The 24,536-nt window shown below is 45.2% G+C and overlaps 1 protein-coding gene and 5 non-coding genes across 6 annotated transcripts in view; 5 read left to right on the top strand and 1 right to left on the bottom strand.

The window, feature by feature from the left end:
• Positions 1-24,536, top strand: part of LOC119959009 — a 478,444-nt gene that overhangs the window by 174,101 nt on the left and 279,807 nt on the right. The gene's annotated exons all lie outside the window — the stretch shown is intronic.
• trnak-cuu lies at positions 3,318-3,390 on the bottom strand. Its single transcript has one exon. It is a non-coding gene; the product is annotated as a tRNA-Lys (tRNA).
• Positions 4,455-4,543, top strand: trnar-ucg. The gene is given in 2 exon segments: positions 4,455-4,491; positions 4,508-4,543. It is a non-coding gene; the product is annotated as a tRNA-Arg (tRNA).
• On the top strand, positions 6,344-6,416 carry trnak-cuu. Its single transcript has one exon. It is a non-coding gene; the product is annotated as a tRNA-Lys (tRNA).
• Positions 20,470-20,552, top strand: trnal-uag. Its single transcript has one exon. It is a non-coding gene; the product is annotated as a tRNA-Leu (tRNA).
• trnal-uag lies at positions 22,278-22,360 on the top strand. Its single transcript has one exon. It is a non-coding gene; the product is annotated as a tRNA-Leu (tRNA).

The following is a 24,536-nucleotide window of genomic DNA, read 5'->3' as shown; positions in this document are numbered from 1 at the left end:
TTTCCCTCTCCGCAGCTGCTGCCAGACCTGCTGAGATTTTCCGGCATTTTCTGATTTTATCACGGGACTACCCGCCAGCTCTGGGTGACTGACATGGACACGGTGGGCGGAATGGCCTCACCCTGTGCTGTAACAATCTGTGATTCTATAATTCTAAGCTGTCCCCGTATTGAAACCTTCTATTCTTGTATCATTCTGGTGAATCTGCATTGCCGGCGCTACATTAAAGTTCGGAATACATTTTTGGAATCCCCTCATTCCCTCCTTCAGCAGATTTTTGCCGGGTAAATATCCTGATTCCCTAAAACTCCTAATTCTCTCCAACAATGAAATGTCGCTTGGCTTTGACACTACCCAATAGACAGAGTGGTTCCTCTCCCACCACCCGATCAATGCATCTCAATCGGAACAAGACTGAATTTCGAATCCTCGCCCTTCCAACACAACTCGATGCAATCCGGCCTCACAACTTGGGATGGATTGTCACATCAGTGATTGCAGATCCATCTTGGAAAAATGAGTCCCACTTCGGAGAAAACAGGATGAAAATTCGATGATGATGGGATGCGCTCCCACAGCACAATGGATGAGCAGTCCGTCGCTTGAACTCTCGGCCACCTCATCCCGCAACCGCGTTACTCAAATCAAACGTTTATCGGGTCCAAGCAACCATTGTATTCAGCCAGCGGCGTGGATGCCACAAGCGTGCGGCTGTTTTTACTTGAGGATAAATTCAGAATCCCACACCATGATCAAACAACCATTAAATACCGTGACCGTTTCTTCACGTGTTCTGCCGTGATTTATTCGCCGCAATAACTTCCCTCAATTTCCCGATTTCAGTCAATGACACCATCCGGGCTCGTCAGGGATTTGAACCCGGGACCCTGGCGTTTTATCGCAGCTGAGAATCCATGTCAATGACAGGAGTGGGATTCGAACCCTCCTCTCCAGAGGAGACTGCGAGCTGATGTATCCAAACGGATCGGAGGGGACTGCGCCCAGTTGGGGTGCGCTTTTGCGAGGGTCAGTGCAGACTGGATTGGCCGAATGGTCTCCTTCTGCACTGGAGGGATTCTATGATTACTTAAACAGGGTGTAAACGGCAGCATCAGGACACAAGGACAATGTAAGGTCTCAGGCCAGAGCAAGAGTCCTATGTAATGACACACAGAACATCAGAAATAAATACATTTATTGTGGACTGGTGCCATCTCCTGGCTGAACCGGAGCCGTCCGACACGGACACTTTCATTCAGGAACATTTTCAATTGGAGTGAAATAACATAAACATAGTAAGACTTTTTTTTCCGAAACAATTTATCAAACGAATGCAAAGCATCAAAAGGACTCGACGTTGGACAGTAAGTGATGGGGATATCCTGGTGAGCATCGCTGCCTTCCAAGCTAGTTGAACCGGGTTCGATTCCCGGCCATCGCAATAATAAATTGATCGGAAGCATTTGCGTGATTTCGTGGATTTCGAACTGGAGAAAGTGAGGTGGCTGGAGGCAGGAATCTTCGCTTGTTGTAAGTAGTCTGGTTGGATTGTTCACATGGGTCGGAGAGGGTAAACTGTGATCTCGCTTTCTATTGTGGTTTATTATTGGATAGTGTTACATATCATTATTGCCCCTCTGTGTATTCCTGGAAATTTATATATAATCTTTTCCCCTTCTCGCTGTTAAAGGATTTGAAAACACTGAAAAACTCCTGGTTCTATCTTTACCAAATTACATGACTGTGTTAATAAAACATAACTCACTCCAGTCAGTGGAGATGTGATATTGGCATCGATATACTCACACACCACAGCAGATGTTGTCTGTTTTCCTCAGTGAGAGTCAATTGAAGAGATTCCCTATTTTGCTGCTTTGAGCTTCACAATGTTGTAATGCTGTCTGCTTTATTCCTGGGGCAAAATGTCCGGATCACACAGGAAGCAAGGCTTTGATACTAATTTACAGAATATAAATAGCAGAGAATGGTTTCGATCCATCGACCTCTGGGTTATGGGGCCAGCACGCTTCCGCTGCGCCACTCTGCTCCTTATATCCACTCTGTTCGCAATTACTACTCAGCCGTAGCCAGATACCGATGCACCTGCTCCATTTTTTTCTTCAACGAAAACCCACGTGTTGTGAAGCTCACCCTGGCTGGACAATAACACAAACATCAGCACGGCTGTAACAGACAGAGAATGACACACAGAAAAGCAGGAAGAGACTATCAGGGCACACACACAATGACATACACAAAAGGTGCCGAGCAAACCAGCAGGATACTGAGATGGACAAACTGGTTATTTAGGAAAAGGGGTTTTCTGTTGCACAATGATAGGCAATTAAATGTATTTTCTACTGTGTAACTGTGTGCTCTCTGCTGTGTAACTGTTTCCGCTGCTGTGTCACTATTCCCTCTGCTGTGTAACTGTGTGCTCTCTGCTGCGTAACTGTTCCCGCTGCTGTGTAACTGTGCTCTCTGCTGTGTAACTGTGCTCTCTGCTGTGTCACTGTTCTCTCTGCTGTGTAACTGTTCTCTCTGCTGTGTAACTGTTCTCTCTGCTGTGTAACTGTTCTCTCTGCTGTGTAACTGTTCTCTCTGCTGTGTAACTGTGCTCTCTGCTGTGTAACTGTGCTCATGCTGTTATCTGTGCTCTTGCTGTGTAACTGATCTCCTGCTGTGTAACTGAGTCTCTCTGCTGTGTCACTGTGCTCTCTGCTGTGTCACTGTGCTGTCTGCTGTGTAACTGTTCTCTCTGCTGTGTAACTGTTTTCTCTGCTGTGTAACTGTGCTCTCCTGCTGTGTAACTGTTCTCTCTGCTGTGTCACTGTGCTCTCTGCTGAGTAACTGAGCTCTCTGCTGTGTAACTGTTCTCTCTGCTGTGTCACTGTTCTTTCTGCTGTGTCACTGTGCTCTCTGCTAAGTAACTGTGCTCTCTGCTGTGTCACAGCTCTCTGCTGTGTCGCTGTTCCCTCTGCTGTGTAACTGAGCTCTCTGCTGTGTAACAGTTCTCTGTGCTGTGTCACTGTTCTCTCTGTCGTGGAACCGTGACTCTGCCGGTGACAGATCTTCACTGTCGTTGTCTCAAATCATTCCCTGTTGTGGAAATGTGTTCCCGGTTGTGGAAATATAATCCGTCTGAAGCAGAACCTTTCTCCGCCATTACTGAAACGAAATTCTAATCCCAGATTTATCAAATCTTCTCACGAAAGATTAGGTGAGGCATCTGGATTCCTAATCCAGGGCAGAGCCTTGGTGTTCCTGTTGTCAAAACAGGTCGCTCACCTGAACATTCTCAGATAACAATAAGGAAGCGCCCAACGTGGGGCTCGAACCCACGACCCTGGGATTAAGAGTCCCATGCTCTACCGACTGAGCTAGCCGGGCTTCTTCCAAAAGCATTCTTAACCCTCTTACTGGGGAGCTTCGAATTGCTAAGCAGCGAACTTTGTGTCACACACTTCCCAAAATTCCGATTCATTCTTCGGTCGCTGGGAGCAGGGCTCGAAACTTCTGGGGAAAGTCCAACACCTTAACCACTCGATCATCGCAGCTATGTTCAGTGGGTCATTCATTAATAATGTGGTCGATATAAAACATTATAAACCAGCCTGGAATCACTCCAGGAAGTTCTTGCATTCCTGCGATGAACGGTGCCCCGGTGTTTATGTGAGGAGCGGTTGAATCGGCCTTAAAAATGACAATTGGATTTGGAGAGAAGCCTTGGGAGACTCGAAATTCCCGGCTTCCTAAACGCACAATTCCACTGATTCAATTGTTTGCGGAAGAAAATCAGTTACATTGGAATTATCCTAGAAGTTCATTTTTGCTTTACATGGAACAGCTCCGAACTTCCCAGTCTAGATCCAAATTAAAGCAATTCAATCAGAGAAACTGACAGCACAGAAGGAGACCTGTGCAGACCGAATGGTCACGTGGTTACGTGATGACGCATCCACAATGATCAGCTGTTCTCCCCGGATCGCGCTCAGAGCACAAGCCTGGAGCAGCTGCTCAAACAGTAAATACATTATTTTTTGTTACAAGTCCTTGGTCGCCAGTCTTTGAGAGATCAAAATTTCTCCATGGTGTCAGGAGTGGGCAGTATGGCACAAGGGCTTCACCCCCTCAGCCCGCTACTGTCATAGAATCATAGAATCCATACAGTGCAAAAGAAGACCATTCGGCACAACGAGCATGTCCTGACCCTCCGAAGGCTCTCCCACCTCCCCTCTACTGGAATATTCAGTCCGACGGAGCAACTTTGCCCTCTAATTCGAACCCCTCATTTGCGGCCCGCCTCTCATGAGTGGGGTGCAGGATTGGATGGTCAGTGCAGACTCGATGGGTCGAATGGCCTCCTTCTGCATTATACTGGTTTCCATGGAAACAGATATGATCACAGAATTTTATCACATGGGATCAATTTTGACTCGCATGCCGTAGACGGTGGCCGCGTGGCCTAACGGATAAGGCGTCTGTCTTCGGTGAATATGATGATGACATCAGAAGGTTGCAGGTTCGAGTCCTGTCGTGGTCGTTTTACACATAAATCCGGTGGAACTTGCTGAGAGCCGAGTTTTCACACCTCAGCTCAAAGTTCCACCTTTCCATCCAAACAGTGCAGGCCTTTTTTTGGATTATAATTTCTTGTAACATTGTTCATTCAATTCGCTCTCATCGTAGTATTTTGTTTAGCCCCTGATGAATCCACAGCATCTGTTTAACTTGGATAAAGTATAGAATAACATATTATGTATCAATCGGTTCAATACAATTCTGTGGAGGAAATTCTAATTTCGCAAGGAAGACAGACAGAGTCATAGATGTTTGCAGCATGGAAACAGCCCTTCGGCCCAGCTTGTTAATACCGCCCAGTTTCTATCACTAAGCTAGTCCCACTTGCCCGCAGTTACCCCATATCCATCTATACCCAACCTGCCCATGTAACTGTTTAACTGATTTTAAAAGACAAAATGATACCCGCCCCTCCCACTGCCTCAGGCAGCCCGTTCCAGATGTTCCCCATTATCTTATTTATGCTCCACGTTATTTCACAGACTTCTACGACATCACCCACAAGCCAACGACGCTCCAGGAAAAAAAAGTCCCAACCTATCCAGTCTCCACTTTTCACTCAGGCCATCAAGTCCTGGTAGCATCCTTGTAAATCACTTCCGCACTCTTTCTAGTTTAACAATATCCTTACGAAAATAGGCTGACCAGAACTGAACACAATATTTCATGTGTGGTCTTACCAATGTCTTGTACAACTTGAACAAGACGTCCCACCTCTTACTTTCAATATTCTGACCTTAAAACCGAGCATGCTGAATGCCTTCTTCACCACCCTGACCACCTGCGACACCACCTTCAAGGAGCTGTGAACCTGTACCCCTAGATCTGTTTGTTCTGTAATTCTCCCCAACTCCCTTCCATTAACTGAGTAGGTCAATCACTGATTTGATCGACCAAAATGCATCACCTCACATTGATCCAAATTAAACTCCATCTGCCATTCTTCGGCCCACTGGCCCAAGAAGTTTAATACTGAGCTGAATCAACTGGTTTTTTTTTGTTCAGAGGGATGAAAGATTATGTCACTGGATTGGGAATCCAGAGGTCTGAACTAACCTTTGGGACACGGAATAAATCGCACTATTCAAATTCACTCATGGAATAGATTTTCAGTGGGGTTGACAGGGTAGATGCTGAGATTTTGTTTCCCCGTGTGGGAGAATCGAGGACCAGAGGGAATAACCTCAGAGTAAGGTGCCGGCCGCCTTGTTGAACCAAAAATGATGAGAATTTTTTTTCTCAGGGTATAGTGTACCTGTGGAAATGTCGTTTCGAAGCGAATGGAACGTCGAGGCTGGGTCAGTTAGTATGTTCAAGATTTAATCAATAAAGAAATCAATTGTTATGGGGATGAGGCGGGAGAGTGGGTTTGAGGATTATATCAGACCAGTCATAGACTCGTTGAATGTTCCTGATGGTGGGGTGCTCAGAACCAGGGGTCACAGTCTGAGGATATGGGGTAGACCTTGCTGAACGGAGGAGTGTATAAATTTCTTCACCCAGACAGTGGTCAGCCTCTGGAATTTGCTCCCACAGGCTGGTTTTATAATGTTTTGTATTCACTACATTATTAATGAATGACCTACTGAACATAGCTGCGATGACCGAGTGGTTATGGACTTTCCCCAGCAGGTTCGAGCCCTGCTCCCAGCGACTGTGACCGAAGAATTAATCAGAATTTTAGTAAACGGTTTGAAACAAATTTCGCTGCTTAGCAAATTCTAACTCCTCAGGAAGAGGGTTAATAGCATTTTTGGCACCAGCCCGGCTAGCTCAGTCGGTAGAGCATGGGACTCTTAATCCCAGGGTCGTGGGTTCGAGCCCCACGTTGGGCGCTTCCATATTGTTATCTGTGAATGTTCAGGTGAACGAAATGGACTGGAAATCCAGAGGCCTAAACTAATCTTTCCTGTCAAGATATGGTAAATCTCGAACTTCGTCCCAGTAAGTTCGGAGAAAGGATCTGCTTCAGACGGATAATATTTCCACAACCGGGAACACATTTCCTCAACAGAGAGCAGTTGCACAGCAGGAAATGCATTCAAGTGCCTATCTTTGTTCAACAGACAATCCCTTTTTCCGAAATAACCAGTTTGTCAGGATCTGGTTTGCTCGGCACCTTTTGTGTGTGTCATTGTGTGTGCCCTGATAGTCTCTTCCTGCTTCTCTGTGTGTCTTTCTCTGTCTGTTACAGCCGTGCTGATGTTTCCTATTCCCCAGCAAAGGTGAGCTTCATAACACGTGGGTTTTCGTTTAAGAATAAAATGGATCAGGTGAATAGTTATCTGGCTACCGCAGAGCAGTAATTGCGAACACAGTGGCTTTAAGGAGCAGAGTGGCGCAGCGGAAGCGTGCTGGGCCCATAACCCAAAGGTCGATGGATCGAAACCATCCTCTGCTATTTATATTCTTACTCGCACCAAAAGTGAACATATCGCTATCACCCTGCAGCACATCCGCCTTTTCTTTTCAATAAATTAGTTATCAAAGTCTTGCTTCCAGTGTGATACAGACATTGGTCCCAGGATTGAAGCAGACAGCATTTCAACATTGTGAAGCTCAAAGTCGCAAAATAGGGAATCTCTTCAAATGACTATCTCTGAGGGGAACAGACAACATCTGCTGTGGTGTGTGAGTATTGTCGATGCCAATATCACATCCCCACTGATTGGAATGGGTTCTGTTTTATTAACACAGTCATGTCATTTGGTAAAGATAGAAACAGGAGTTTTTCAGTGTTTTCAAATTATTTAACAGCCAGAAGGGGAAATGTTTATGTAATAACTTCCAGGAATACCCCACAGAGGGGTAACAAGGATATGTAACAATATCCAATAATAAACCACAATAGAAACCGAGATCACAGTTTCCCCTCTCGGACGGATGTGAACAATCCAATCAGACTATTTACAACAAGGGAAGATTCCTGCCTCCAGCCACCTCACTTTCTCCAGGCTTTCTTCCTCAGTTTGAAACCCACGGTATCAGGCAAACGCTGCAGATCAAATTATTATTGCGATGGCAGCGATGCTCACAAGTATTCCCCCATCACTTACTGTCAAATGTTACGTCCTTTTGATGCTTTGCATTAGTTTGATAAATTGTTTCGTAAAAAACTTCTGTCTATGTTTATGTTATTTCACTCCAATTAAAAATGTTCCTGAATGAAAGTTCAGCCGTTCAGCCAGGAGATGGCACCAGTCCACAATAAATGTATTTATTTCTGATGTTCTGTGTGTCATTACATAGGACTCTTTCTCTGGCCTGAGACCTCACCTTGTCCTTGTGTCCTGATGCTGCCGTTTACACCCTGTTTAAGTAATTATAGAATGCCTCCAGTGCAGAAGGAGACCATTCGGCCCATCCAGTCTGCACTGACCCTCGGAAATCGCACCCCAACTCGGCGCAATCCCCTCCGATCCGTTTGGATACATCAGGTCGCAGTCTCCTCTGGAGACGAGGGTTCGAATCCCACTCCTGACATTGACATTGATTCTCAGCTGTGATAAAATGTGAGAGGTCCCGTGTTCAAAAATCCGGAGGAGCCCGGATGGTGTCATTGACTGAAATCGGGAGGAAGGTGGCGCTCCAGTGAAGGTATTGCAGCGAAAATTTCAGTGCAGAACACGTGAAGAAATGAAAGCGATATTTTAAGACCGTTTCTCCATGGTGTGGAACTGATATATCAAATAAAAAACCGCACCCAGTGCTTGTGCACCCAGGTAAGTGGCTGAATGGAATGGTTGTATGTAAGCCCGATAAACCTTTGATTTATTTGCTGAACAAGAATTTCCCCATCTCCCCCTTAAAAATAATCAACATCCGGCTTCTGCCGAATTCTGAGGCAGAGCTCCAAAGACGCACAACTCTCTGACAGTGAGAAATTTCCTCATCTCCGTCCGAAAAGGGCAACATCCTTGTTTTTAACTGTTCTGTTTCTGTTCTCACCCATGGGCAGTGAGATCGGCGCAAGGCGGGAATCGAACCTGGGGCCGAATCGAACCTGGCGGGAACGCTGTGCGACATGCTGCCCAAAACAGTTGGTTCAATATTCTCAGATAATAATATGGAAACGCCCAACGTGCGGCACGAACCCTCGACCCTGGGATGTGGAGTCCGATGCTCTACCGACTGAACTGGCCGAATCCCCTGATATTTAATGAAACTGCTGAAAAATATAAACTGAGCGGGTAGCCGGGAAAAATTGCCAGCATTGCGGTTTTGAACGGTGTCATTTCCAGAACATCGCCACAGAGCGAGAAATCCCTGGTACACAGTGAGCCTGACGTGATTTGAACACGCAACCTTCTGATCTGGAGTCAGACGCGCTACCGTTGCGCCACTTCCCAACTGCTGAGCAGTAAGTCTTTTTCCTCATAGATTCATGTTTTATTTACACCCAACCGCAAAAAAAAACTCAAAGAAGTCAGATTGTGGGATATTAAAGGGCCATGCAGTAAAGGTGATGCACAATAATCCATTGTGCTCTGTGCACGTGGCTTCAAATCCCATCCTCGTCTGTAACGTGTTTGTTGTGTGTTTCGTCCACATCATGAGGCTGGTGAAAAAGCTGTGACTTTTAGCTGTTGTTTGACGGCTTGTGGGTGAATAGTGGAACACTGTCCATATTGAAACCACATTAAAAATGATGAGAAAGTTACTTATTTCACTCCCCTCCCTAATTGGGCATAAATTCTGAATGAGAAACTGTTTCTCTTCCTCAGTTTGAAACTAACGAAGGGGCGCAAAAGTTTCTAATTTGTTATTGCGATGGCCGGGAATAGAACCCGGGTCAACTGCTTGGAAGTCAGTTATGCTCACCACTATACCACCATCCCTCACTGATTCGGTCTGTGTCCTTTTGGTTCTTTAGATTAGTTTTATAAACTGTTTCGGAACAAATACTTACTTTGCGTACGTTATTTCACTCCAATTTAAAATGCTCCTGAATGAAAGTGTCCGTGTCGTCCGGCTCCCGTTCAGCCAGCAGATGGCACCAGTCCACAATAAATGTATTTATCTAATTATTTTTCATGTTCTATGTGTCATTGACACTTACTCTGGTCTGCGACCTTAACTTGTCCTTGTGTCCTGATGCTGCCATTTTCACCCTGTTTAAATAATCATAGAATGTCTCCAGTGCAGAAGGAGGCCATTCGGCCCATCGAGTCGGTACCGTCCCTCGGAAATCGCACCCGATTTCGGCCCAATCTCACCTAACCTTTCGAATACTTCAGAATAGCCGAGTGAAGATCGCAGTCTCCTCTGGAGGTCAGGGGTCGAATCCCACTCCTGACATTGACTTTTCCTCCGCGGGGCACCATCCAAACCTGGAACCCTCCCTAACAGCACTGTGTGTGGACATACACCATGTGGACTTGCAGCGGTTCCAGAATCACCCCTCCGCCCATTCTCACGGACAAGTAATGATAGACAGGAAATGTTTGGCCGAATCAGCGACAGCCACAGCCAGAGAGACCTGCAATAACCCTGAGGGCAGGAAAGGCAACTCATTGTCATTTGACCCAAAAACAAAATACTGCGGATGCTGCAAATCTGAAACAAAGACAGAAAATGCTGGAAATATTCAGCTGTTCCGGCAGCTTCTGTGGAGAGAAAAACAGGTCATTGCAATGAGAGGTCAGGATGTAAAATGTTAACTATTTCTCTTTTGACAGATACTACAGATCAGTAAAGTATTTCCTGCATTCCCTTGTGATTAGCTGAACATCCTCACACTCTGTATCTTAGACTGTTGAAGTGCCTGTTCCCTAAAGAAAAATATGGATTAAAATCCCAGCCGAGCCTTATTCCGTTTGACCATCTGTGCGATTGACAACTTCCATAACAGGGGGAAATGTGTTGGATTTCTAGTCGAAAAGTATGCCTTTTGCAGGTTTCAATTCAATAGAATATCTACAGAGATTGTAACGCAAGGACTAATTTCAGCTGCCATCATCCAGTTGTTAAATCTTTCCACTAGAAATCCATTGGATTTTCCCCTTTGACTTTAGTCCTGCTCTCAGAGGATCTGTTCAGTATTTTCATTTTTGAACCCTCTATGTCCAGAGAATTGTGACGCTGAAATTGCTCAACCTTCTCTCCATTGTTATCTACTCTGCAGGTACTGAATGCACTGTTTATTGGAGACATGCTCACAGGCCTGAAACCCTTTCAGGTTTGAGGCCTCTTTTGGTCCATCAACAGCAACCGGATGTCTGCAGAGAAACTCGTAATGTCAAGCCCCTCTTCCCAGGATGGACATAATCAGGGACAAAATGTCGTTTGAACAGAGAATCAAAGGTCTGAAGATTTGGTCTGAGATTCCTGGAGTTTTGTGAAGAGAACAAGGAGGTGGAGCAATGTGACAATAGCAGGATACGAGTTTGGGATATTATCCAGTCTGTGCTGGGGGGCTGCGGGAAGGAAGTTGTCTTGTCTGCCCACCCAAGCTGAATGTTAGGATTGAGGCGGTGATCAGATTCCGAGAGGAGAGTGAAATCCTTTCACTGAGTTTCAAGCTTACAGTGAAGTTGAGTGTCTTGAGTTGCAGGAAGATGTAGGCGAGATGGTTAAATGGGCAGAAAAGTGGCTGATGGAATTTAACGCTGAAAATGAGATGTGATCCATTTGTAAGGGCATTTTCGCAGTAACTTCATTCCAGTGCTAATATAAACCTATTTGTGACAATAAAGAATATTTTATTATTATAGGATTAATGTGAATGGCCTGACACTGGGAAGTCCTGAGGAACAAAGGGACCTTGGAGTGTTTGTCCATAGGTCTCTGAAGGCAGAAGGGCAGGTTAATAGGGTGCTGGAAAAGGCATCTAAGATATTTGTCTTTATCAATCGGGGCATGGATTACAAAAGCAGACAGGTCATGTTGGAGTTGTATAGAATGTTGGTGAGGCCACAGATGGAGTACCGTGTGCAATTCTGGTCAACACGTCATATGAAATATGTTACTGCACTGAATGGGGTGCGGAGGTGAATCAGCAGGATGTTGCTTGCTTGCTTTTAAGATATTAAAAGAGGTTCGTTTTTCTTCTCTCCCAGGAACAGAGATGACTGTGGGGTGATCTGATCGAGGTGCACACGATTATGATATGTATAGACAGGGCGGATAGGGATCACCTGTTCCCCTCACGAGAAGGGTCTGTCACGAGGGGACATTGCATTATTCTGTGATTCTGTTTCAGATCAGATCTTGGAGGTATTGCTGCCGTATTCACAGGAGGCGGTGTTCCAATTCTTAGAGCAAAAATTTTAATTGAGGACGGGTTCTCAATAAGAACAAACCGGAGGTGTGGGATATTCGAATCTGCTGAGCACTGATTCACTTTTATTCATTGTTGTGTCTCAGAATAAACACGTGGATTGTCGCTGTCCATTAAAAACAAAAATAGAATTCTGAAGTTTCTGGCCAGTAAGTTCACAATGTCCACCATACATCACTCATCATCCTCAGCTGCAACACATCTGGTCCACATTTCCTCAGCAGAGAACACAGTTTGACAGCAGAGAACACAGTCCCACAGCAGAGAGCACATTTCCACAGGAGAGATCGCAGTTTCCCAGCGGAGTGCCCAGTTCACAGCAGAGATCATATTCCACAGCAGAGAGCAGTTACACAGTAGAGATCTCGGTACAACGGTAGAAATCACAGTTCAGCGGGAGAGAATATACTTAAATATCAGAAAGCAGTTTAATTAACATCAGGGAAAACCTTTCAATAACAGAGCGAAGATGCAGAGAACACAGTTACACATTTGGGAAAGAGGGTAGATTTTAGGAGGGAACACTTTCTATATATGATCAGTCAGTCAATTCTCCTTTGCGTGTGTGTTATCGTGTGCAAGGTAACAGTGTTCTGCTGCTGTGTGTGTTCCACTGTTGGTGAGTGACAGAGTGGAATTGTGCCGCCAGGGTGCGCTGTCGAGCACATGTGCTCCTGATGAACAACGCTGCGGAAGTGAAGAATTGTGTCCTTTCAACACAATGATACCAAGGAGCAGAGTGGCGCAGCGGAAGCGTGCTGGGCCCATAACCCAGAGGTCGATGGATCGAAACCATTCTTTGTTAGTTAATTTTCTTAATATCCGGTACAGGAAAACGAAACACTTTCCGTTAAAGTAAAAAGAAATATTCAGATGCTCGCCACAAGTCTGTCTGATCTGACATTTCTTTACAGGACACTGTTTTTTTTAACTCGGCTTCTCCCTTCCAGCAAACACTTCATATGTGCAATCAATGTCTGAAATGGCATGTACTCACACAGGGACACATGCTGTAAATATTGCAAACACCCACAATCTCAGGCTTTCCGTGATTGCACAATGTTCAGCACCATTCACAGCCCCTCTGTTAATGAAACAGTCCATGTCCAAATGCAGCAATCCTGGACATTATCCAGGTTTGGGCTGAAAATTTCCAGTAAAAGACCATTCCTGTACCAGTCTCCCCGAACAGGCGCCGGAATATGGCGACTAGGGGCTTTCACAGTAACTTATTTTGGATCCTACTTGCGACAATAAGCGATTTTCATATTTTCATATTTCATAATAAGTGAGAATCTAACCATCACCCCTTGACATTCACCGGAATTACCATCACTGAAACCCTACTACCAACATCTTACTGATTGCCATTGGCCAGGAACTGAACTGTTCATATAAATACTGCAGCTGCATGGCAGGTCAAAGACTCGGACTCCTGTGGCGAGTCACTCACTCCCTGGCTCCCCAAACCCTGTCGACACGGCATAAATCAGGAATGTAATGGAATAATTTCCATTTCCTTTAATAGTTGCAATTTCAACAACACTGAATAGGTTTGACGCCATCTAGGACAAGGCATCCCGCTTGATCGGCATCCCATCTGTAAACACTCACTCGCTCCACCACTGCTGCAGATTGGCAGCGTGTATACCAGCTACAGGATTCACTGCAGGAAGTCACCAAGGCTCCTTTGGCAACACCTTCCAAACCCACATCCACTACCATCTAGAGAGGGACAAGGGCGGCCGACACAGAGCGACACCACGACCTGTAGGCTCTCCTCCAGCCACTCAACACCCTGTTTTGGAAACATATCACTGTTACTTCACTGCAGCTGGATAAATTATTTCTCTGATGCAATGTAAGTGTCTCTGTGTATATCTGTGTGTGTGCACATATGTGTTTCTATATATGTATGTGTATTTGCGAATATGTGTGAATATTTATGTGCCTGTGTGTAGATACATGTGTGTGGGTGTGGACAACTGTGTGAGCATAATGTGTGTGGCTCTGTATACTGTGTGTACACATGTATATATATACCTGTGTGTGTGTACCTGTGTGTGTATGTTTGAGTGTATGTGTGTGTGTAACTCTGTGTGTATAATGTGTGAGGGCCTGTATACTGTGTGTGTATCTGAGTGTATACGTGTGTATATCTGTGTGTATACCTGTGTGTGTGTGCGAGCAGTCTTCCATCAGTCTTCCAGTCTTTCCATTTAGGGGCTGGTTTAGCACACTGGGCTAAATCGCTGACTTTTAAAGCAGACCAAGGCAGGCCAGCAGCACGGTTCCCGTACCAGCCTCCCCAAACAGGCACCGGAATGTGGCGACTAGGTGCTTTTCACAGTAACTTTATTGAAGCTGACTCGTGACAATAAGCGATTTTTATTTCATTTCTATGTCATTATTGTTTCCACTCTGAGAGACATTTAACCATTTCTAGTGTGAGGATGGATCTTACTCTCAACAACTGTTTGAGGATTATCCTGTACTTGTCAGGCTCTGTGGCTCAATGTGAGGATGCGATTCAGGATGTGACCTTTCAATCTCAGGGACAGTTTATAAGTTTGCATTCATTTCACGTAAATTTCCTGCACAGAAAGAGACCATTGCTGTGGGAGGTTTTAAGCAAACAATGTGCGATAGCTTTGGACTGGCATTTAATATCAAACACAATTGTGAAAGATAATGTAACCTACAATCTGATACTGGATTGCTCTGGAAGTTTAACTCAAGATGCTCACATTGATTTGATCTGTGACACTCAGACTGATTCTGAGTCAGAATTCTGACATGAATGTAAAATGGACCACAGTCTGGAATTGCGGCAGTGTCTTCCATCTGGAACTGAGTGAGTGAGGATTTTGCAATAGTTTGCAAGTTACAGCTCAGTTCTTAGTCATCGAAATTATATTGTATCTTTTATTTTCATAAATTAGGTGAGTTTTAAATCAGAATCAGAATTTGTATCTTTGTCACATTCAGCATATCTCAATCTGAGAATGGAGCTGATATTTGGATTTGCATCTAATGTATTTGTGAGGACACACTCTGGGGATTAGTACAGCCATCCCTGATGTGAGTGATGTGACTCGTATTTAACTCGAATCTCAGAGTACATTATTATGGTTAATTGTGTAATTCTTAACCGGAAACCAGTTTTCTCTGATATTGATTAATTCACTAAGCCTGCTCCATTGTGGAACTGATACAATGATGATGAGAGAGGGTCAGAATTTGCAGTGGGATTTATGGGGCCTCCTGTCAGTGGTACTGAGTTAGGGTGACATGAACACAGCGTCTGTCTCTCCTGCTGTTTGATTAATGGGTTGAAAATGTGTCTCTGGAACTATTTCTGCTGCCTGAGACTGTGGAACTGATGGCCTGTCTGTCTCTGTCAGTGACAATGTCCGGACTGTGTGGGAGGAGCTGGTGACACTCTTCCCTGTAACTTGTGTGGAGCAGACGTAACATTTATTCATGTTCAGAATATTCTGGTATTTGTCTGTGGAAACAAATTATATTAAAAAACTTAAGGGCAGTCAACAATTAACCAATCACAGGCCAGGGAGAAGAATCTGGAGGTTTTGATTGGCTGACATTTTCAAATTCGAAACTCCCGCCAATTTCGGTTCAAGAAAATCCCAAATAACGGAACGGCTCAATGTTCAGGAAACCACTTGAATCTCACACTTTGTGATCTGTTTATTGGATTTTCCCTCCCAGAATCCTGGCTCTATTTTAGGAAAGGTTTGAATTTGTCAGTCTCTTATCTGTAACCGGCGGTAATAAGACCCCGTTTAGCAATTTAAAACGGAGCAAATCTCAGCTCACTGCAAAAGCAGAAACATAGAGATTACCAACCAACTCCTTCACACAGGCTACACAGGGACAGAGAGAAAGGGCTGATTTCTGACCCTCTCTCCTGAAAGCGGCCGGGAATGTTACACTGGGAAGTGTGGAGAGAATCCCCGACTCTATCCCGCCGGTGGAACAGGCAGCTTTGTGTCCGGAGAATAGGGAAGGCCGGGGAGAGGCAGATCTTAATGCGCTGCAGTGGACACAGGTCCTGTGTGTGCTCAACTCTCGCTGATTCCGTCCCCTGGGAAAACTGCGGAATAAACACATCAGCCCAAAAATAACCTCTTCATTCCCGCCTTTACTCTGCTCCGGGTGCGGAAACCAGGTCACCCGAGACAAACAAAATAATAATTTCCATTAACTCACCTGTTGTTGAACTCTGAATATATTTATCATTAAATTTAAATAATTGCCTCCTGAAATTGTGTTTCTCCTCATTGCCCGTCACAAATACCAGACTGGGTTTAAAATCCGCTCTCAATTCAGTTTGAGTGTCTATTCTGTGTGAAACTGACTGTGACGGGCGGGTATGAATCCACATTCACAACATTCTGGAACGGGACAAATCTCTATCTTCCACAGAGAGATTTCTCATGAAGCCAATGTGGGAAAAGATGGTGCAGCTTTTTCACAGAGAATGTGGGCTCTTAAAAGAGCCTTTGTGTTTGGGGTGGTTTTCAGTCCATTGTGCAGTTTTACTTGGAGCTGGTGTACTTGGTGACCGCCTTTGTCCCTTCCTACACGGCGTGCTTGGCCAGTTCCCCGGGCAGCAGCAGGCGCACGGCGGTCTGGATCTCCCGGGAGCTGATGGTGTGGCGCTTGTTGTAATGGGCCAGGCGGGAAGCATCACCCGCGATACGCTCGAAAATATCGTTGACGAACGAGTTCATGATGCTCATGGCCTTGGAGGAGATGCCGGTGTCGAGGTGAACCTGCTTCATCACTTTGTAGATGTAGATGGAGTAACTCTCCTTCCTCGACCTTCGCCGCTTCTTGCCGCCCTTTACTGCCGGTTTCTTAATGACTTATTTGGCTCCCGACTTGGACACAAGGTGAACGCGCAGGCGCCGCACAGACAACTCGCTGGAGCTGTGAAGCAACTGTGCTAACCACTGTGCTACTGTGCTGCCCCATTTGATTGCAAGTACAAAGCCACAGCCACTCCGTCTAACTGAACTGCTTTTAACAGAACAGTCATTGACAATTTGTTCGATATAAAGCATTATAAACCCAGCCTGAAATCACTCCAGGAAGTTATTGTTTTCATGCGATGTCCGGAGTCCCAATCTGTCTGTGAGAAGGGATAGAATCTCCGTCGAAAAAGGCCATTGGATTTGGAGACCAACACTTGAACTATTGGAAAATCTCAGCTCCCTAAACGCACTGTTCGTCTGATTACATTATTTGTGCAACAATATCAGTTACATTGGAAATATCGTGGAAATTCAAGTGTTATTGAAAACATTGTGGATAGTCGGTGAAGAAGTTGTGCATTTACTACGGAGCATTAAACAACCAATCAGAAAATGTGCCAGCTTGCACCTGACTAAATGTAATCAGCTCCGATGGCTTTAAATTCCAGATTCACGAAATCAGTGAATTTAAATTTCACCAACTGCCGTCCTGGGATTTATTCTCTGTCCCAAAGATTATTGCTGTCCCCTGGATTCCCAATCCAGTGACATAACCTTTCACCCTGTGAACAAAAAACAGATCATTCAGCAAATCATTAAACATCATCCTGAGGAGATTAGAATTCCTTCCACAGGATTGGTTTGAACCGATTGACACACAACATTTTGTTCTAATTGGAGCATCGATTATTTGTCCAGATCAAACAGATAGTGTTGACTGCTTAGCGTCGAAACAAAGCACCAAGATGAGAGATAATTGAACGAACAGAATAGCAAGAAAGTTAGGTCTGAGAAAATCCCGGCCATGTTTGGTAGGAAAGGAAGAATGTAAATAGCAGAGAATAGCCTCGATTCCTCGGCTCCGATTAGATACAGCACGTCGCTCAGATCTTGAACTCTCAATATCTTCGGGCGAGGAACAGGTCGGCGGCAGTTCGGTCCTTGTTGATTGGAGCAAACTGATCAATGCAGCAATGCGAAGCTCCTTAACCCCGAGCGGCACGGACAGGGATGGCACTCAGATACAGGACTCTAACTGGCGATCAAAAGTAGGAAAAGCATATCTTGTTTGAAATGAAATGACGATGAAGATAGAATTTAAGTCGATTTGTGTACGGATCTTAGATTCGACTTCAATGCATCAGAATGGCCGCGCGGTCAAAGGTGCCGCGTTCAGATCACAGTTGTTTCTGGAAGCGAGGGTTCGAATCCCACTCCTATTGCTTTCTTTTCCTCCAAGAGGTTAAATTTCTCCAGCACGATTTTCAACCTCAGGAAGATCCAATTCCTCCAATTCACTGGAAAAGCGTTGGTCTCAGGACATGAGATTCCTGCTAAAATACGCACAGCAAGACCCGACAGGCGGCAGCCCAGTTAATGACTCGATAATCTGCTTCAGTGACTCTGGTTGAGGAATTAATATTGAGCCCAGGGCTTCGGGTGAAATTCGTCTTCTCTTGTTGTAAATAGTCTGGCTGGTTGGATTGTTCACATCCGTCCGAGAGGGGAAGTTGGGAACTCGGTTTCTGTTGTGATTTATTGTTCGATAATGCTTTATTTCCTTATTGTGAGCCATCCACGAACATCAGTATGTATCTATATTGCTCCTCTGTGGGGTACTACTGGATAACGTTTCCAATCCAGATTTGACAAAGGGTCACCTGGACTCGAAACGTTAGTTGTTTTCTCTCCCTACACATGCTGTCAGACCTGCTGAGACTTTAAAGCATTTACACTGTGGTTCCCTATTTGTGAGCTTTACAATGTTGTAATGTGTCATGCTGTCTCCTTGATTCCTGGGACGAATGTCGGGATGAGCCTGCAAGAAAGATTCTGATAGGTATTTGCAGCAAAGCAAACAGGAACGTGCGTTATGATTACTTTTGATGAGAGGGAGAATGTAAATAGCCGAGAATAACCACGTTTCCTCGACCTCGGTGTAACGGCCCAGCACGCTTCCGCTGCGGCACTCTGCTCCCTTAACCAGGAGCTGCGACATTACTGCCCTTCGGTAGCCAGACAACTATTCACTTTCTCATTTGTTCTTCCAACAAGAACAGAGGTTTGAGCTCACTGATTCTGGTCTGCATAGTTCAGATATTTTACTTTCGTGCTGAATGGTTGTTCTGTGAAGGCGATGTTATTTCTTCTGTGACGTTGTTCTGATGGGAAAGTGGGCAGTGACTGGAATCACCTTCATAGAAGGATGTTCGGGGCGGCAGTTTCCCCTCTCTGGCACCATTGATCAACCCGTTACTGATTTCTTCAAACTTTGCCTCAAGTCCGACACGATAAATATCAACCGCGTGCAGAGTGGCGCAGCGGAAGCATGCTGGGCCCATAACCCAGAAGTCGGTGGAACGAAATCATCCTCTGCTATTTATTTTCTCACTCACACCAAAAGCAAACAGGTCGCTATCACCCAGGAGCACATCAGCCTTTTACTTTGTTATAATCAAACTTTTGCATTCTGTCTGATCCGCTCTTTGACACCGTTTCTTCAGCTACCCACTGTACAGTCGAGGTGACTCAGTTGACTTCTCCCAGAACACTCTTCTGCCGTCTCTACTGGATTAACGTCCTCCTGTTTGGACACTGGAGGGGATCTTCGGCTACTTGTCTGTGAAAGCAGCAAGGTAGCAGCTGTGGAGAAATAATCCAGTCGCCAGGTTGCAACGTTCCAATTGGATACCGCATGTTGCTCGGATCTTAGACTCTCAATACCTTCTTGTGAGGATGAGGTCGGGCGGCAATTCGGTCCTTGTTGATTGGAGCAAACTGATCAATGCAGCAACAAAAAGCTCCTTAATCCCCTGCGGCTTGGGGAAGAATGGCACTCAGATACAGGACTCTTTCTGTGGCTCACAAATAATAAAACACATCTAGTTTCTAATCAAATGACGATGAATATAGAATTAAAGTCGAGTTTTGCGCGGAGCTGTTACTGATTTCTTCAAACTTTGCCTCACGTACGACTACGGAGCGTTCCGTGCACATAACCTAGAAATCGATGGATCAAAAACATCCTCTGCTACTTTTTTTCTCACTCACACCAAAAGCAAACAAGTCGAGAACACCCAGCAGAACATCCGCCTTCTTCTTTATCAGCATCAAACTTTTGCTTTCGGTCTGATCCGCTCTTTGACACCTGTTCTTAAGCTACCCACAGTACAGTCAAGGTGACTAAGTTGACTTCTCCCAAACACTCTTCTGCCGCCTCCACTGGATGAATGTTCTCCTGTTTGGGTATTGGTGGGGTTCTTCGGCTGCGTGTTTGTGAAAGCAGCCCCGGAAGCAGCCATGAAGAGAGATTCCAGTCGCCAGAATGCAACTCTGCAATTGGATACTTCACGTCGCTCAGATCTTCGACTCTCATTATCTTCCTGTGAGGATCAGAAAGAGCGGGAATTTGGTCCTTGTTGATTGGAGCAAAGTGATCAATGCAACAATGAGAACCTCCTTACCCACAGCGGATTGGATACGGATGGCATCAAGTACAGGACTCTGGCTGGCGTTCAAAAGTAGGAAAAGCATATTTTGTTAGAAATGAAATGACGATGAGGATAGAATTTAAGTCGATTTGTGCACGGATCTTAGATTCAACAATAGCGCATCAGGATGGCCGAGCGGTCTAAGGCGCTGCGTTTAGGTCGCAGTCTCCTCTGGAGACGTGGGTTCGAATCCCACTCCTGATATTCAGTTTTATTCCACGAGGTTAGATTTCTCCGGCTAGGTTTTCAACCTCAGGAAAATCTCCATTCCAAATGAAAAGATGTGTTCCCAGGTCATGAGATTACTGCTTAAATACGCAGAGCCAGACCCGGCAGGCGACAGCCCAATTAATGACTCGATATTCTCCTTCAGTGACTGGTTGAGGAATTAATATTGATACCAGGACTCCGGGTGAAATTAGACTTTTCTTGTTGTAAATGTTCTGGGAGGTTGGATTATTCACATCCGTCCGAGAGGGGAAGTTGGGAACTCAGTTTCTATTGTGATGTATCACTCGATAATGCTTTATTTCCTTATTGGCCCCCTGTGAGGTATTACTGGAAAACGTTGTCTATCTATTTTGTCCGTCTGCGGGGTCCTACTGGAACGCGCTTCAGTCCAGCTTAGACAACGGCTCAGCTGGACTCGAAACGATAGCTCTTTTTTCTCTACAGTTGCTGCCAGACATGTTGATATTTTACATCATGTTCTCTGTGGTTCCCTGTTTGTGACCTTTACAATGTGTCATGCTGTCTCCTTCATTCCTGGTACAAATGTCGGAATGAGACTGCAATAAATATTCTGATAGGTATTTGCTGCAAAGCAAACAGGAACGTGCGTTATGTTTACATTTGGTGTGAGGGAGAATGTAAATAGCAGAGAATAGCCCCGTTTCCTCGACCTCGGGCTAACGGCCCAGCACGCTTCCGCTGCGGCACTCTGATCCCTTAACAAGGAACTGCGACATCACTGCCCTGCGGTAGCCAGACAACTATTCACTTCTTCATTTGTTCTTTCAACAAGAACACACGTTTGAGCAGACTGATTCTGGTCAGCATAGTTCAGATATTTTACTTTCGTGCTGAATGATTGTTCTGTGAAGGCGATGTTATTTCTTCTGTGACGTTGTTCTGATGGAAAAGTGGGGAGTGACTGGAATCACCTTCATAGAAGGAAGTTCGGGGCGGCAGCTTCACCTCTCTGGGAGCATTGATCGACCTGTTACTGGTTTTTTCAAACGTTGCCTCAAGTACGACTACGGAGGGCATCAACCACGAGCAGAGTGGCGCAGCGTAAGCGTGCCGGACACATAACCTAGAAATCGATGGATCAAAACCATAGTCTGCTATTTATTTTCTCACTCACACCAAAAGCAAACAAGTCGAGAACACCCAGCAGAACATCCGCCTTCTTCTTTATCAGCATCAAACTTTTGCTTTCAGTCTGATCCGCTCTTTGACACCTGTTCTTAAGCTACCCACAGGACAGTCGAGGTCACTAAGTTGACTTCTCCCAAACACTCTTCTGCCGCCTCCACTGGATGAATGTTCTTCCTGTTTGGGTATTGGTGGGGTTCTTCGGCTGCTTGTCTGTGAAAGCAGCACCGGAAGCAGCTGTGGAGAGAGATTCCAGTCGCCAGAATGCAACTCTCCGATTGGATACTTCACGTCGCTCAGATCTTAGACTCTCATTATCTTCCTGTGAGGATCAGAAAGACCGGGAATTTGGTCCTTGTTGATTGGAGCAACGTGATCAATGCAGCATTGAGAAGCTCCTTACCCCCAGCGGCTTGGACAGGGATGGGACTCAGATACAGGCCTCTGGCTGGTGTTCAAAAGTAGGAAAAGCAGATGTTGTTGGAATAGAAATGACGATGAGGATAGAATTTAAGTCGATTTGTGCACGGATCTTAATTTAAACGACATCGCATCAGGATGGCCGAGCGGTCTAAGGCGCTGCGTTTAGGTCGCAGTCTCCTTTGGAGACGTGGGTTCGAATCCCACTCCTGATATTGAATTTTATTCCACGAGGTTAGATTTCTCCGGCTAGGTTTTCAATCTCAGGAAGATCCAAAATCTCCCTTCCAAAGGAAAAAATGTGTTCCCAGGTCATGAGATTGCTGCTTAAATACTCAGAGCCAGACCCGGCAGGCGACAGCCCAATTAATGCCTCGATATTCTCCTTCAGTGACTGGTTGAGGAATTAATATTGATACCAGGACTCCTGGTGAAATTAGACGTCTCTTGTTGTAAATAATCCGGCTGGTTGGATTGTTCACATCCGTCCGAGAGGGGAAGTTGGGAACTCGGTTTCTATTGTGATTTATTATTCGATAATGCTTTATTTCCTTATTGGCCCCCTGTGAGGTATTACTGGAAAACGTTGTCATTCTATTTGTCCGTCTGTGGGGTCCTAATGAAACGTGCTTCAGTCCAGCTTAGACAACGGGTCACCTGGACTCGAAACGATAGCTCTTTTTTCTCCACAGTTGCTCCCAGACATGTTGATATTTTACATCATGTACTCTGTGGTTCCTTGTTTGTGACCTTTACAATGTGTCATGCTGTCTCCTTCATTCCTGGTACAAATGTCGGGATAAGACTGCAATAAATATTCTGATAGGTATTTGCTGCTAAGCAAACAGGAACGTGCGTTATGTTTACTATTGGTGTGAGGGAGAATGTAAATAGCCGAGAATAGCCCCGTTTCCTCGACCTCGGGCTAATGGACCAGCACGCTTCCGCTGCTGCACTCTGCTCCTTAAACCAGGAGCTACAACATCACTGCCCTGCGGTAGCCAGACAACTATTCACTTCTTCATTTGTTTTTTCAGCAAGAACACACGTTTGAGCACACTGATTCTGGTCAGCATAGTTCAGATATTTTACTTTCGTGCTGAATGATTGTTCTGTGAAGGCGATGTTATTTCTTCTGTGACGTTGTTCTGATGGGAAAGTGGGGAGTGACTGGAATCACCTTCATAGAAGGAAGTTCGGGGCGACAGCTTCACCTCTCTGGGAACATTGATCAACCTGTTTCTGATTTCTTCAAACTTTGCCTCAAGTACGACTACGGAGGGAATCAACCAAAAGCAGAGTGGCGAAGAGCAAGCCTGCTGGGCCCATAAACTAGAAGTCGATGAATCAAAAGCATCCTCTGCTATTTATTTTCTCACTCATACCAAAAGCAAACAAGTCGCGAGCACCCAGCAGAACATCCGCTTTCTTTTTATTAGCATCAAACTTTTGCTTTCAGTCTGATCCGCTCTTTGACACCTGTTCTTCATCTACCAACAGTACAGTCGAGGTGACTAAGTTGACTTCTCCCAAACACTCATCTGCCGCCTCCACTGGATGAATGTTCTCCTGTTTGGGTATTGGTGGGGTTCTTCGGCTGCTTGTCTGTGAAAGCAGCACCGGAAGCAACTGTGGAGTGAGATTCCAGTCGCCAGAATGCAACTCTCCAATTGGATACCTCACGTCGCTCAGATCTTCGACTCTCAATATCTTCCTGTGAGGATCAGAAAGAGCGTGAATTTGGTCCTTTTTGATTGGAGCAAAGTGATCAATGCAGCAATGAGAAGCTCCTTACCCCCAGCGGCTTGGACAAGAATGGCATCAGATACAGGACTCTGGCTGAGGTTCAAAAGTAGGAAAAGCATATCTTGTTGGAAATTAAATGACGATGAGGATAGAATTTAAATCGATTTGTGGACGGATCTTAGTTTTAGCGACACCGCATCAGGATGGCCGAGCGGTCTAAGGCACTCCATTCAGATCGTGGTTTCCTCTGGAGACGTGGGTTCGAATCCACTCCTCATATTGAGTTTTCTTCCACGAGGTTATTTCTCCAGCTAGATTTTCAACTTCAGGAACATGCAAAATCTCCCTTTCAAAGGCAAAGCTTTGTTCCCAGGACATGAGATTACTGGTTAAATACGCACAGCCAGACCTGGCAGGAGAAAGCCCAATTAATGACTCGATATTCTCCTTCAGTGACTCTGGTTGATTAATTAATATTGATCCCAGGTCTCCGGGTAAAATTTGACTTCTCTTGTTGTAAATAGTCTGTCTGGTTGGATTGTTCACATCCGTCCGAGAGGGGAAGTTGGGAACTCGGTTTCTATTGTGATTTATTGTTCGATAATGCTTTATTTCCTTATTGTGAGCCAGTCGCGGACACCAGTA

Source organism: Scyliorhinus canicula, chromosome 31 (genome assembly GCF_902713615.1).
Source record: "Scyliorhinus canicula chromosome 31, sScyCan1.1, whole genome shotgun sequence".
NCBI lineage: Eukaryota > Metazoa > Chordata > Chondrichthyes > Carcharhiniformes > Scyliorhinidae > Scyliorhinus > Scyliorhinus canicula.
This window is presented reverse-complemented; position numbering and strand designations above follow the sequence as displayed.